Genomic DNA, 10935 nt, shown 5'->3' with positions numbered 1-10935 from the left:
CAAAGCACCCAGGGCTTTCCTTCTTTGGAAACTCACTGGCACAGCACAGGGCACTGGCAGGGAGTGGAGCCCGGATGCCTCCTAGCTGCTCTGCTCCCTTGCTCATCCTGCTTGAAAGAACGGAGGGAAATCCCAGCTGCTTAGTCATTTCCTCTCAGTCAGGCGGGGAGTAATGTGTCCTCTGACCCCTGGGGATAATGTCCCCTGAAGAACCATCCGTGTCCTTCCCTGAGGCTAGATCACTGAGCCAAGCATCCAGACTCCAGTCCCTTCTGGCAAAGCCTTGCAGAGCACGTTCAGCTCCACTTCCCCCAGTGTCAGGAATCTGTGGTGTGATGCCTGAGCCTGGTCTAGGACTTGGCAGCCAGCCTGTCCCACAGTAGAAAGAACACTAGTGTCCAAAAGCTGTCTTGACTTGACTCCTCTACGCAGCCTCAGAGGTATCACGGAACTCCTGGTCCTCAGTCTCCTCATCCGTACAATGGGATAATGCAAACTGTCCCACCAGCTTCTCAGGCCGGGAGGGTTACATATGACAGAGTGTGGGACCAGGATGGCCACACGGGTGTCAGGGACAGCTGATGCTCCCACTCCCTCCAAGGAGCCCCCAGCCTCGCCGGCCTGATGAGGGTACCACACTGATCTCCTATGGAAAGCATGCAAAGCAGGTATTTTCTCTAGTACCTGGTTCAGATGTTCTACAACAGCATTCACAGCACCCTCCTCTTGTTTTCACAGGGGTCAGGGGAGCAGGGACCCTCTTAAGCAAGGCTTCCAAATGTGGGATCCCATGCTGCCAGGGACCCACAAAACATGGCCATGGTACCTGCAGACTGGTATCAAGATTTCAGAAGATGTGATGGAAGATATTCCAAAGGTCAATTTTCTTTGCTTTGGACTAGAATGTTCTTCAGCATATAGTAGTAACACCCATTCTCATGGCAGCCAGCAGATACGCTTGGTAATAAGATATTTCTGGTTAATAGAACTATGTATCCTAAGTGTTATATGACAAATGAGATTTGCTTGATAGGAAGACCCTTCTTTCAAAAGTTGCAATCCCCAGTGATTTCACTTTAGGTATTTTTACTAAGAAATAATTATGAATACGTTCAATGATTAATGGACAATGTATCTATTAATACATGCACAAAAGTTTTTTAAAAGTTCAACAAGCAGTTAAAATTATTGGGTATTCAAACGATGGGATCATATGCAGTTACTAAAAATCCACCTTGTGGAAGAATCTTTTAAAACATTGAGGAATATATTATTTGTATATTGTTGAACAGGGAAAAAAGCTTGCAAAACAGTAATATGGCATGATTCCAATTTTGTGTGGGGAAAAGAAAAAGTGTTTTCTGCACTTTGCAAGTTTTCTGCAAATAGTATGGTGATTTTTACAGTTAGAGGGAAAGGTAATAAATGCCATTTGGGTAATTTTTGCAAGAATCAAGTTTCTAGGGACGTCTGGTTCAGCTCAGGGCCTGATCCCAGGGTCCTGGGATAGAGTTCTGTATCAGACTCCCCACAGGGAGCCTGCTTCTCCCTCTGCTTATGTCTCTCCCTCTCTCTGTGTCTCTCACGAATAAATAAATAAATTTTTAAAAAAATCAAGTCTCTAAAACGGTCTTGAAAGTTGAGAGTTCAAGGAGACCCCAAGAGCAGACACTAGTGGGCCCTCCTCCTTGACCTGTAACAACCTTCGGCTTGCAGAAGTCTCCTGCCTCCATTTGTCAAAATGTCAAATTGACACGCCCAGTGTTGGTGAGGATGTGGATTCGTGGTACCTCTTGCCCACTGCAGTGGGAGTGTAAGAGCTTTTGACTCTATCTCCCAAAGTCAAACATTCTTGTGCCTGAAACTAGCAGCCAACACGTGTCCATCGGTAGGCATTACAAAGATAACCTTAGCAGCCCCAGTCACTTTGGCAGAACCTGGAGAAACACCCTCCGCTGTTCCTCCAGAGGAGGAGGAAGAAATGCCCTGCGGGGTGCTCCCACACTGCACCGGAGTCAAATCAAATTAATTGGTGTTTCAGTTCAAGAAATGGGAAAAAGTTCTGGAGCTGGATAGAAGTGATGACTATATGGATGTACTTAGTGCCACTGGAGTGTGCCCTCAAAAAGGCTCCAAGTGCTGCATTTTACCACAATAAAGAAACACATTAACTACAGTGAACTCAGAAATGTGGATATAAATTCATGATGATAATATTAAGTAAAGAAAGAAGTTTCCAAAAAAGAAAGAAAGAAAGAAAGAAAGAAAGAAAGAAAGAAAGAAAGAAAGAAGTTTCCAAAGATGGCATACGACATGAATCCTCATGATAAAGTTAAAAAAACAAAGCTAAAAAATATACTTTTTGAGGAAATAAATACAATGTAATATATAAATAATATTATAATAAATAATGTAAATAAATACAAGTGTATAATAAAAAAAACAAGATACCTGGCTGACTCAGCCAGAGGAGCATGCAACTCGATCTCGGGGTTGTAGATTTGAGCCCCACATTCGGTGTAGAGATTATTTAAAAATGAAATCTTAAAAAAAAAAAAATAACAGGGGCACCTGGTGGCTCAGTCTGTTGAGCGTCTGACCTTCATAAGGTTGTGATCTCAGGGTCCTGGGACTGAGTCCTGCATGGGGCTCTACTTCTCCCTCTCCCTCTGCTGCTTCCCCGGCTTATGTTCTCTGTGTGTGTGTCAAATAAATAAATAAATCTTAAAAAAACAAAAAACAAAAAAAAAAGAGAATGATGAACATAGAATTCAGGATGATGTTTACTTGGACTAGGGAAGAGTCACCTCCTGGCTTGATATGTACTATGATTAAGGTCCTGTGTTTTGCTGGGTAAGGGAGTCACAGGTGTTTATTACGTTAAAAGAAAGAAAATGTAAGGAAGGAAGAAAGGAAGGAGAGGGGGAAGGGACGGGAAGGAAGGGGAGGAAGAGAGTTGGAAGGTGAGAGGGATGGATGGAGGAGATAAAGGGAGACAGGAGGAAGTCACGCAAGCACCTAAGATAAGAGTATGTCTTGAAACAAGGATTTCGGTTAACCCAATTCTGGTCACCTGGGGTCCTTTTAAAAGTGCTAAACTAAACAGTAATTTTTTAGCGATGGATCGACATGTCAAAAAACCATTTTTAAAAATAAAAAGATGACTAACACAGTATTTAGGATAGTGGCTGCCCTGGGGTGAGGAGGGGGGCGTGTTCAAACTTCCCTCCCTGATCCTGGCACTCCATCTCTTAAAATCAGTCCTGAATACACGATTGCTCACTTTATTATTATTCCTAAAGCATACACCTAGTTTATATGCACTCTTTTGTATGTGTGATTTACTTCACAATTAAAAAGTAGAGAAGAAAGGGAGCATAAATTAATGGAATAGAATGCAAAGAAACAATAGAATTTCGAGTTCTCTGAAAACGCCAGCGCATAATCAAAGCTCTGGCAAGACTGATCAAAAAAACAGGGAAGGCACATATATTCAGAATGCAAAAGAGGATACACCTAGAGAAATGGTAGAGATGTTTAAACTCTTAAGAGAACACTGTGACCAATCCTATGCCAATAAATTTTATTTGTTTTTTTTAAATATGCTATTTATTTATTCATAAGAGACACAGGGAGAGAGAGAGAGGTAGAGGGAGAAGCAGCCTCCCCAAGGGGAGCCCAATGAGGGACTGGATCCCCGGACCTGGGACCACAACCTGAGCTGAAGGCAGACACTCAACCACTGAGCCACCCAGGAGTCTCATGCCAATAAATTTTAAAATAGGCAAAATAAGTAAAGTTCTAGAAAAATGTGTACCAGGATATGAAAATGGGACTTTCTCCATCTCGTCCTCAGCGAAAGCTCCAGAGACTGAGAGCAAAGCACAATTGCCAAACGCTTGCCAGTTCCTAAACAAGAAGCCAAACCACCTGGCCTCCACAGAGCAAGCTAGGGTTCTGTGAAACCAGTTCTGCTGGCACCGACGTCCACTCGGGTCTGGCTGCCGAAAGGGTACATACAGACTGGAGAGGCCTGGACGAGAGAAAGGTGCTTCTGGAGGTGAGTGGGCAGGCAGGTGCTTCCCCCTCACTTCAAATCAAGTAAGAGAGGCTTGAGGGGGACCCCCGGGGGGCCTGAGAGGTTTCCAGGCCTGCGGGGCCCTAAAGGTTTACCCCTACCTGAAAAACACTAAAGGCAAGTTCACAGAGAGCTGCCTGGTGGCAGAGCAAGGGTAAGGAGAAAGATCTGTATTAGGGGCACTCTGCCGACAGTGGCCAAGGAAGCACGCATTTACCAAAGGCAACAGAGATGGGGATGAGGGGGAAAGGAGTCTGCCCTTTCCCCCCAGACAGAGGGTTGACAAGGAGGACCAGATGGCCAGCTGGAGTCAAGATGTCACCATGCTGCAAGCTTAGCAAACTGGAGGTCCCAGTGGAGTGGATGGGCCTTGGAGATATGCACAAAATTATAAGTAGAGAAAGAGCCAGCTTTAGACTTCCAGAAGTCTAGAGAACACCAATCTCCTCTTAATACACCTGTCTCCTAAGACTGTGTTCTGTCCCTTACAACCCCTGACCCAGGTAGCTCTGCAGATTAATATGATTATCTATCTATCTATCTATCTATCTATCTATCTATCTATCTATCTATCCATATCTATCCAGCCAGCCAGCCAGCCAGCCTGGCCACAAGCTGCTTATCCTAAAAATGCAAGGAAGGTTTAATTTCACAAAAAAGTGACTAATGTAATTCACTATTTTAATGGAAAAAAATGAAGAAAAATTATATGAAGAATTTTTTTACAAAATTCAAATCTATTTATATTTTAATTCAAAGCTTCATGTTAAAAATAAGCATCTCTCTCTTTCTCTCTCTCTCTAAAATAAATACATCTTTTTTAAATATCTAAAAAAAAAAGAAGAAGAAGAAGAAGGAGAGTGCCTAGGTGGCTCTAAATCTTGGTTTTGGCTCAGGTCATGGTCTCATGGGTGGTGGGACTAAACCCCATGTCAGGCTCCATGCTCAGCATGGAATCTGCTTGAAGATTCTCTCTCTCTCTGCTCCTCCTCCTACTCACCCACACACTCTCACTGAAATTAAAAAAAAAAAATCTTTTAAAATATATATCTAAAATAAACAAAAACTCTTAGAGATTAGGGATACTGGGACCTTAATTTAATAAAGGGTATTTTGGGGCACCTGAGCACCTCAATCAGTTAAGCAGCCAACTCTTGATTTCAGCTCAGGTCATGATCTCAGGGTGGTGAGATGGAACAAGGTGTGGAGCTCTGGGCTCTGCAGGAGTCTGCTTGAGATTCTCTCCCTCTCCCTCTGTCCCTCCCCCTGCCTGTGTGCTCTCTCTCTCTCTCTCTCTCTAAAATACATAAATCTTTTTAAAAAAATAAAGGATATTCTTATAAAGTATGCAGCAAATATGCTCAGAGATAAAACATTAGATAAGTTTTCTTTAAAATGACAAATCATGTTATCTAGAATTAAATCTAACAAAGATACTCAGACCTATAGGAGAAAAATGTAAAACTATACTGAAGCATAAAAGAAGACTTAAGTAATAGAGCGATATAGCATGTCCATAGAATGGATGTCTCTATATCATGAAAAACAGTGACTTCCCCCAAATTATGTCTATAAGTTCAATGCCATTCCAATTAAAATCTCAAAGGATTTTCTCATAGAATTTATAAGATGATCCTAAAATAATATGGGAGGAAAGAAGGCCAACAATAGCCAAGGCAATTTGGAAATAAGAGAGACAAACTTGCAGAATAAGGAATTATTATAAAGCTACCTATTGTAATTAAAACTGTGGTATTGCCCCAGGGATAAACAAGCCGTGCAATAGAATGTAGAGCCCAGAAATAAACCCATAAACATAACTAATATGTACCAGAGGTAGAATTACACATCAGCATAATGAATTCTATAAATAATGAAGATAAATAATGAATAAAAGAATGAATTATTCTGTAAATTGTACTGAAAAAATGGCTAATTGGGAAAAAAAGTAAAATTAAGCCTTTTCCTCACATTGAACGCAAACACACAATCCAAGGTGATTAAAAATCTAAATGTGAAAAAAATCAACATTTTTAGAAAACACAGGAGAAAAATGCAAATGTATAACATCAATTTAGTTTAAAAAATGGTAAAGATATAGTAACTACAAACAAAGAAAAAATTTTAAATATTGGGATATATTAAAATTTAAAACTTCTGTCTGAAAAAGACTTTTATAAATGAAATGGAAAAGACAAGTCACAGATTTAAAAGATTTTATTGTATTTATGCATACATATCCTTTTTTAAGTATGTGGAGTCCAACGAGGGCATGAACTCACGACCGTGAGATCAAGACCTGAGCTGACATCAGGAGTCGGATGCTTAACTGACTGAGAAACCCAGGTGCCCCCAAAAAAGATATTTTAAAGAACAAAGGATCAGTATCCAGGATATATAAAGAGCTTCAACAAATAGTGAGAGAAAGACAAACAACCCAACAGAATTGGGCAAGGCATATGAACAGAACAAAACAGCATGGTGAATAATAACTTAAAAATAAACTTAATCTCACTAGTAATCAGGGAAATGAATGGGAACAACAGGGATTCCATTCATCCTAATCAGATCGGCAAAATCTTGCAAGTCTGAGAACACTCGTAAGCAAAGGGAACTTTTATGCTTTTTGACAGGAGAGCGTGTTGCTACAATGACTTTGAAGAGGAATTTAAGAATATCAAGTAGATTTGAAGATGGTCAAATCTCCCAATACAGCAAAACCAGGTCTACGTAGCCACTCTGGAAAGAGTTTTGGGTGCACAGGGAGACGGGTACGAAAATGTCCATTGCATTCCCGTTTGTGAGAGTGAGAAAGTAGAAATGAAGATTATTGCAAGAATGAAGATCTACAGCTGTGGTTTATTTAGCCAGGAAAAAAATAAAAATCATTCAGCAGCAGTTCAAACGTACCAGATGCACGCCTAATACTTCTCACGTTGCTTCATGTAGGCCACCTCCATGGGGCATGTAGTATCTACTCCTTTCGATCTGCCCTGACAATTCTCTGCCATCTTTTGGCCCAGATAAGGCAGCAGACACTTCAAGGGCCTCCCTGCTCCCTACTGGCCCCCCCCGGGTGGGGGAGGGGGGCATCCAGCAGCCAAAGGCATCTTTCTAAGAGGCACGCCTGACATCGTCACTTGACTACTTAAAACCCTCTGATGACCACGGCCTACAAACAAAGCCCAAATGCCCTCGCTGAGCTCACCCAAACATCACTTATCATCCCACCGCCCTTTCCAAACCAGCCTCGCAGGATTGTTCATGGTTCACCAGACATGCCAGCTTCTCAGCCACCGTGCCTTGGTCATTGGATTTGCTCCGTCTTCCTTAAACGAGCTCTCCTTACTCGGGCCCTTCTCATCCACATGGATCCCCCTGGCAAAGTGCGTCAGTGTGCAAGTGTCTGTACTCAAAGCTTGGGTGCCGCCACACATCCACGGTCCCCGTTCCCTACTCTTTTGTTTTCTATACAGTTGAACCCAAAGATCCAGGAGCTCCAGGCTATTGGGTTCATCACGGGAGAACTGTCATTCGCCAGTTGAACCCAAAGATCCAGGAGCTCCAGCCTGCTGGGTTCATCATGGGAGAACTGCAGTAGGAGAGAACCTCACCCGGCCCCACCCCAGGAGGAGCCCATTCCACAGATGCTCAAAGCCAAACTCCTCCACTTTCCTACATGGCCCAGAGAATCAGCCAAGAAGAAGGAGCCTGGATTGCAGAGGAAAGAGGACAACTGGGAGAGTAAAGTTGGACACAGCCAGGGAAGAAGACGCAGTATCAAATGCTACTGAATGTTCTCGTAGGCAGGTTTGTCCGAAAGACAGCACAGGGCTGTCTCGTGGACAATGACTCAGCCCTTGCCCAAGCAGTGTCAGGGCTGTCCCCTTGTAAAGCTTTTTAAAAAATCTTTATGATGACACCTTCCCATGGAAGTTCGATCCTATAAAGTGGAAGTTCTCTCAGCCTGGAGTGCACCCGGACAGGTTTGGGCGTGAGCACTTGTGGGCTGAAGGAGCTGGGAGCTGCTATGCCCAATGGAAGGAAGAGCATTTAGACAACCCAGGGAGGGAGGGGAGAGGATCAGAAAGGGCAAGGAGAGAAAGAAACCACTAAGTGGGGGAAGGTGGGGCAGCCGGGGGCAAGGAGGCAAGTCAGTTTGAAAATAAGAAAGAGGGTGCCTGGGTGGCTCAGTGTTTGAGCATCTGCCTTAGACTCAGGTCATGATCCCGTGGTCCTGGGATCAAGTCCCACATTGGGCTCCTTGCAGGGAGCCACCTTCTCCCCCTGCCTGTGTCTCTGCCTCTCTCTGTGTGTCTCTTATAAATAAATAAATAAAATCTTTAAAAAAAAAAAAAAGAAAGAAAGAAGAAGAAAGACCACCAAGCGATTCTAAATCACCATCGAGTGATGCTCAGTGTGGCCCCTCCCTGGGTAGGATCATTCATCATTGGTCATCGATGCATATTCCTGGATTTTTGCGTGTGGGGCTCTCTCTTGGGAGTAGAGATGGAGCAATGGGCCATGTGGGGTAAAGATTGAGAGCATCCCTGGATCTGCACCTTCGGAACAGGGGGTCCCTCGGGGATAAGTGGAATTCTCTGAAGAGGTGGAGGGGCTGCAGGATGAGGATCTAAGATGCTCTGATCTAGACCTTAAGTGCCTTCAGCTGACATCTGGATCACTCTTGTTACCTGCACAGCCTCCAGTAAACTTCAAAAAAAGCTGTTCATCTTTTCAAAGTACACTCCAGCATAAATGGACAAGTGTGCGCACCGACCACGTCACGTGTGGTGTTTAATACTCCTTCCCTGCCCCTGGCCAGAGCCCATGGTCACTCAGTTATAGAGGCCACAGAGACGACCCAGATGAAAGTCCATTTATAGATGGGGCAGTGAAAACCCAGAGAGGGAAAGCAACTTTCTCAAGACCACACAGCTAATGGGTGCAGAGCTAAGGTTTACTTTTCCCACCCTCAGGTTTAGGCTTTTTCCTCAGGGTACAACAGCTGTTTGTGGGTTAGGCTGGAGCCAATTTGGGTTTGAGGGCAATTCATTAAAGTATGTCCCAGAAGTCAGAACAGGAGACAAGGAGGCCTTGTTTTCTAAGTGAATCTCCCAGGGCTAGGATCTCCAAGCAAACACATTCCTGAATGTTTGCCACCACATTTAAGACCCGAGTAGAAAAGTTATAAATGGGCTTTTTCTCTCTGCAGATAAGAAAACCACAGGATGTCAGGTCTGCGAGAGACAGACCAGTGAGATGTTTCCCTGCCCAGACTCTCTACAGCCTAGGAATCTGAATTCTTTACCAGGCACCCTTAGAGCTCCATAGGCGGGGAGGACGCACATGTTTTTATAACCTCTTCAACAAACACAGGATATATTTTTAAATTGTGCTTACTTCTTTCATCAGAGAAAAACAATAGGCATTCAATGAATCACATTAAATGTTTTGCAAAATTCTAATGTATTTCACTCATCAAGGATCCTTTTTTTTTTTTTTTAAGAATTATTTATTTGAGCAGGGAGGGGAGGAGGAAAAAAAGAACTCAAATAGAGTCCCTGCTGAGCATGGAACTGACATGGGGCTTGAACTCGAGATCCTGAGATCATGACCTGATCTGAAAATCAAGTCAGATGCTTAACGGACTGAGCCACCCAAGCACCCCAAGAATCCAATTATTCAAGAAATGACCAAATGCTAATAACCGTTGAAGTTAGGTTCTGGATACACAGGGGGTTCATTATACTATTTTCTCTATTTTTAATGTATGTTTTTCAAATTCCATAACAAAAAGTTAAAACTATATGCATATTTTTAGAAGTCTGCTTCTTAAATAAGTATCAAAAGGACTTCCATTGTGGGATGCCTGGGTGGCTCAGTTGGTTAAGCATCTGCTTTTGGTTCAGGTCATGATCCCAGAGTCATGGGATCAAGTCCCACCTGCCTGGCTCCCTGATTGGCAGGGAGTTTGCTTCTCCCTCTGCCCTTCCCCCACTCTTGCTCACTCTCAAAAAAAAAAAAAAAAAAGTTGTTTTTTTTTAAAAAAAGACTTTCATTGTAAACATTTCATCTCTTGGTTAAATTTTTTTTAATGCCAAATTGCTATCAACAAGCTCCCGCCGAGAGCCCCATGCTTACATCAAAGCTCTCATTTATTAAAAAAATTGATAAATAAAAATGAAGCTCACAGATACAGAGAACAGATTGGTGGTTACCAGGGGCAGGGGGTAGGACATGGGGAGCTAAGTGGGTCAAGGGGGTCAAAGGTTCAAACTTTAAGCTATAAAACAGCACGTAATGTACAGCATGGCAACTACACTAATAACATCAGATGGCACGTTTGAAAGTTGATAAGAGAGTAAATCTTCAAAGTTCTCATCATAAGAAAAAGAAATCCTATAAACGTATGGTGAACTACTTATTGTGATCATTTTGCAACATATACAAATATTAAATCACGCTGTACACCTGAAACTAATATAATGTATGTCAATGGCAGCTCAATTAAAAAATAAAAAGCTGGGGCACCTGGGTGGCTCAGTGGTTGAACGTCTACCTTAGACTCAGGTCATGATCCCGGGGTCCTGGGATCGAGTCCCGCATCAGGCTCCCCATGGGGAGCCTGCTTTGCCCTCTGCCTGTGTCTCTGACTCTCTCTCTCTGTGTCTCTCATGAATAAATAAATAAAAAATTTTTAAAAAAAGCTCTCATTTGAAAGATGAATTAAAAGTGCTTCCTTTGAAGTGGAAATTGAGACTCAGTACAGTCGGGGGCACTGCATACCCCATGAATTGAGGCAACAAGTCCATCTTGTCACTCTTGGTCATGAGTACATCACACTGGTGCGTGTA

General features: G+C 42.9%; 1 long non-coding RNA gene across 1 annotated transcript; it reads left to right on the top strand.

Annotated features, from left to right (window-relative positions):
- Positions 1-3927: 3927 nt before the first annotated feature.
- On the top strand, positions 3928-8437 carry LOC140623213 (uncharacterized). The gene is made up of 2 exons (XR_012022875.1): positions 3928-4060; positions 6712-8437. It is a non-coding gene; the product is annotated as an uncharacterized lncRNA (long non-coding RNA).
- Positions 8438-10935: the final 2498 nt, after the last annotated feature.

This window comes from Canis lupus, chromosome 32, assembly GCF_048164855.1.
Source record: "Canis lupus baileyi chromosome 32, mCanLup2.hap1, whole genome shotgun sequence".
NCBI classification, from domain to species: Eukaryota; Metazoa; Chordata; class Mammalia; order Carnivora; family Canidae; genus Canis; species Canis lupus.
The sequence above is the reverse complement of the archived record's forward strand: the minus strand, read 5'-3'. Positions and strand labels throughout refer to the sequence as shown.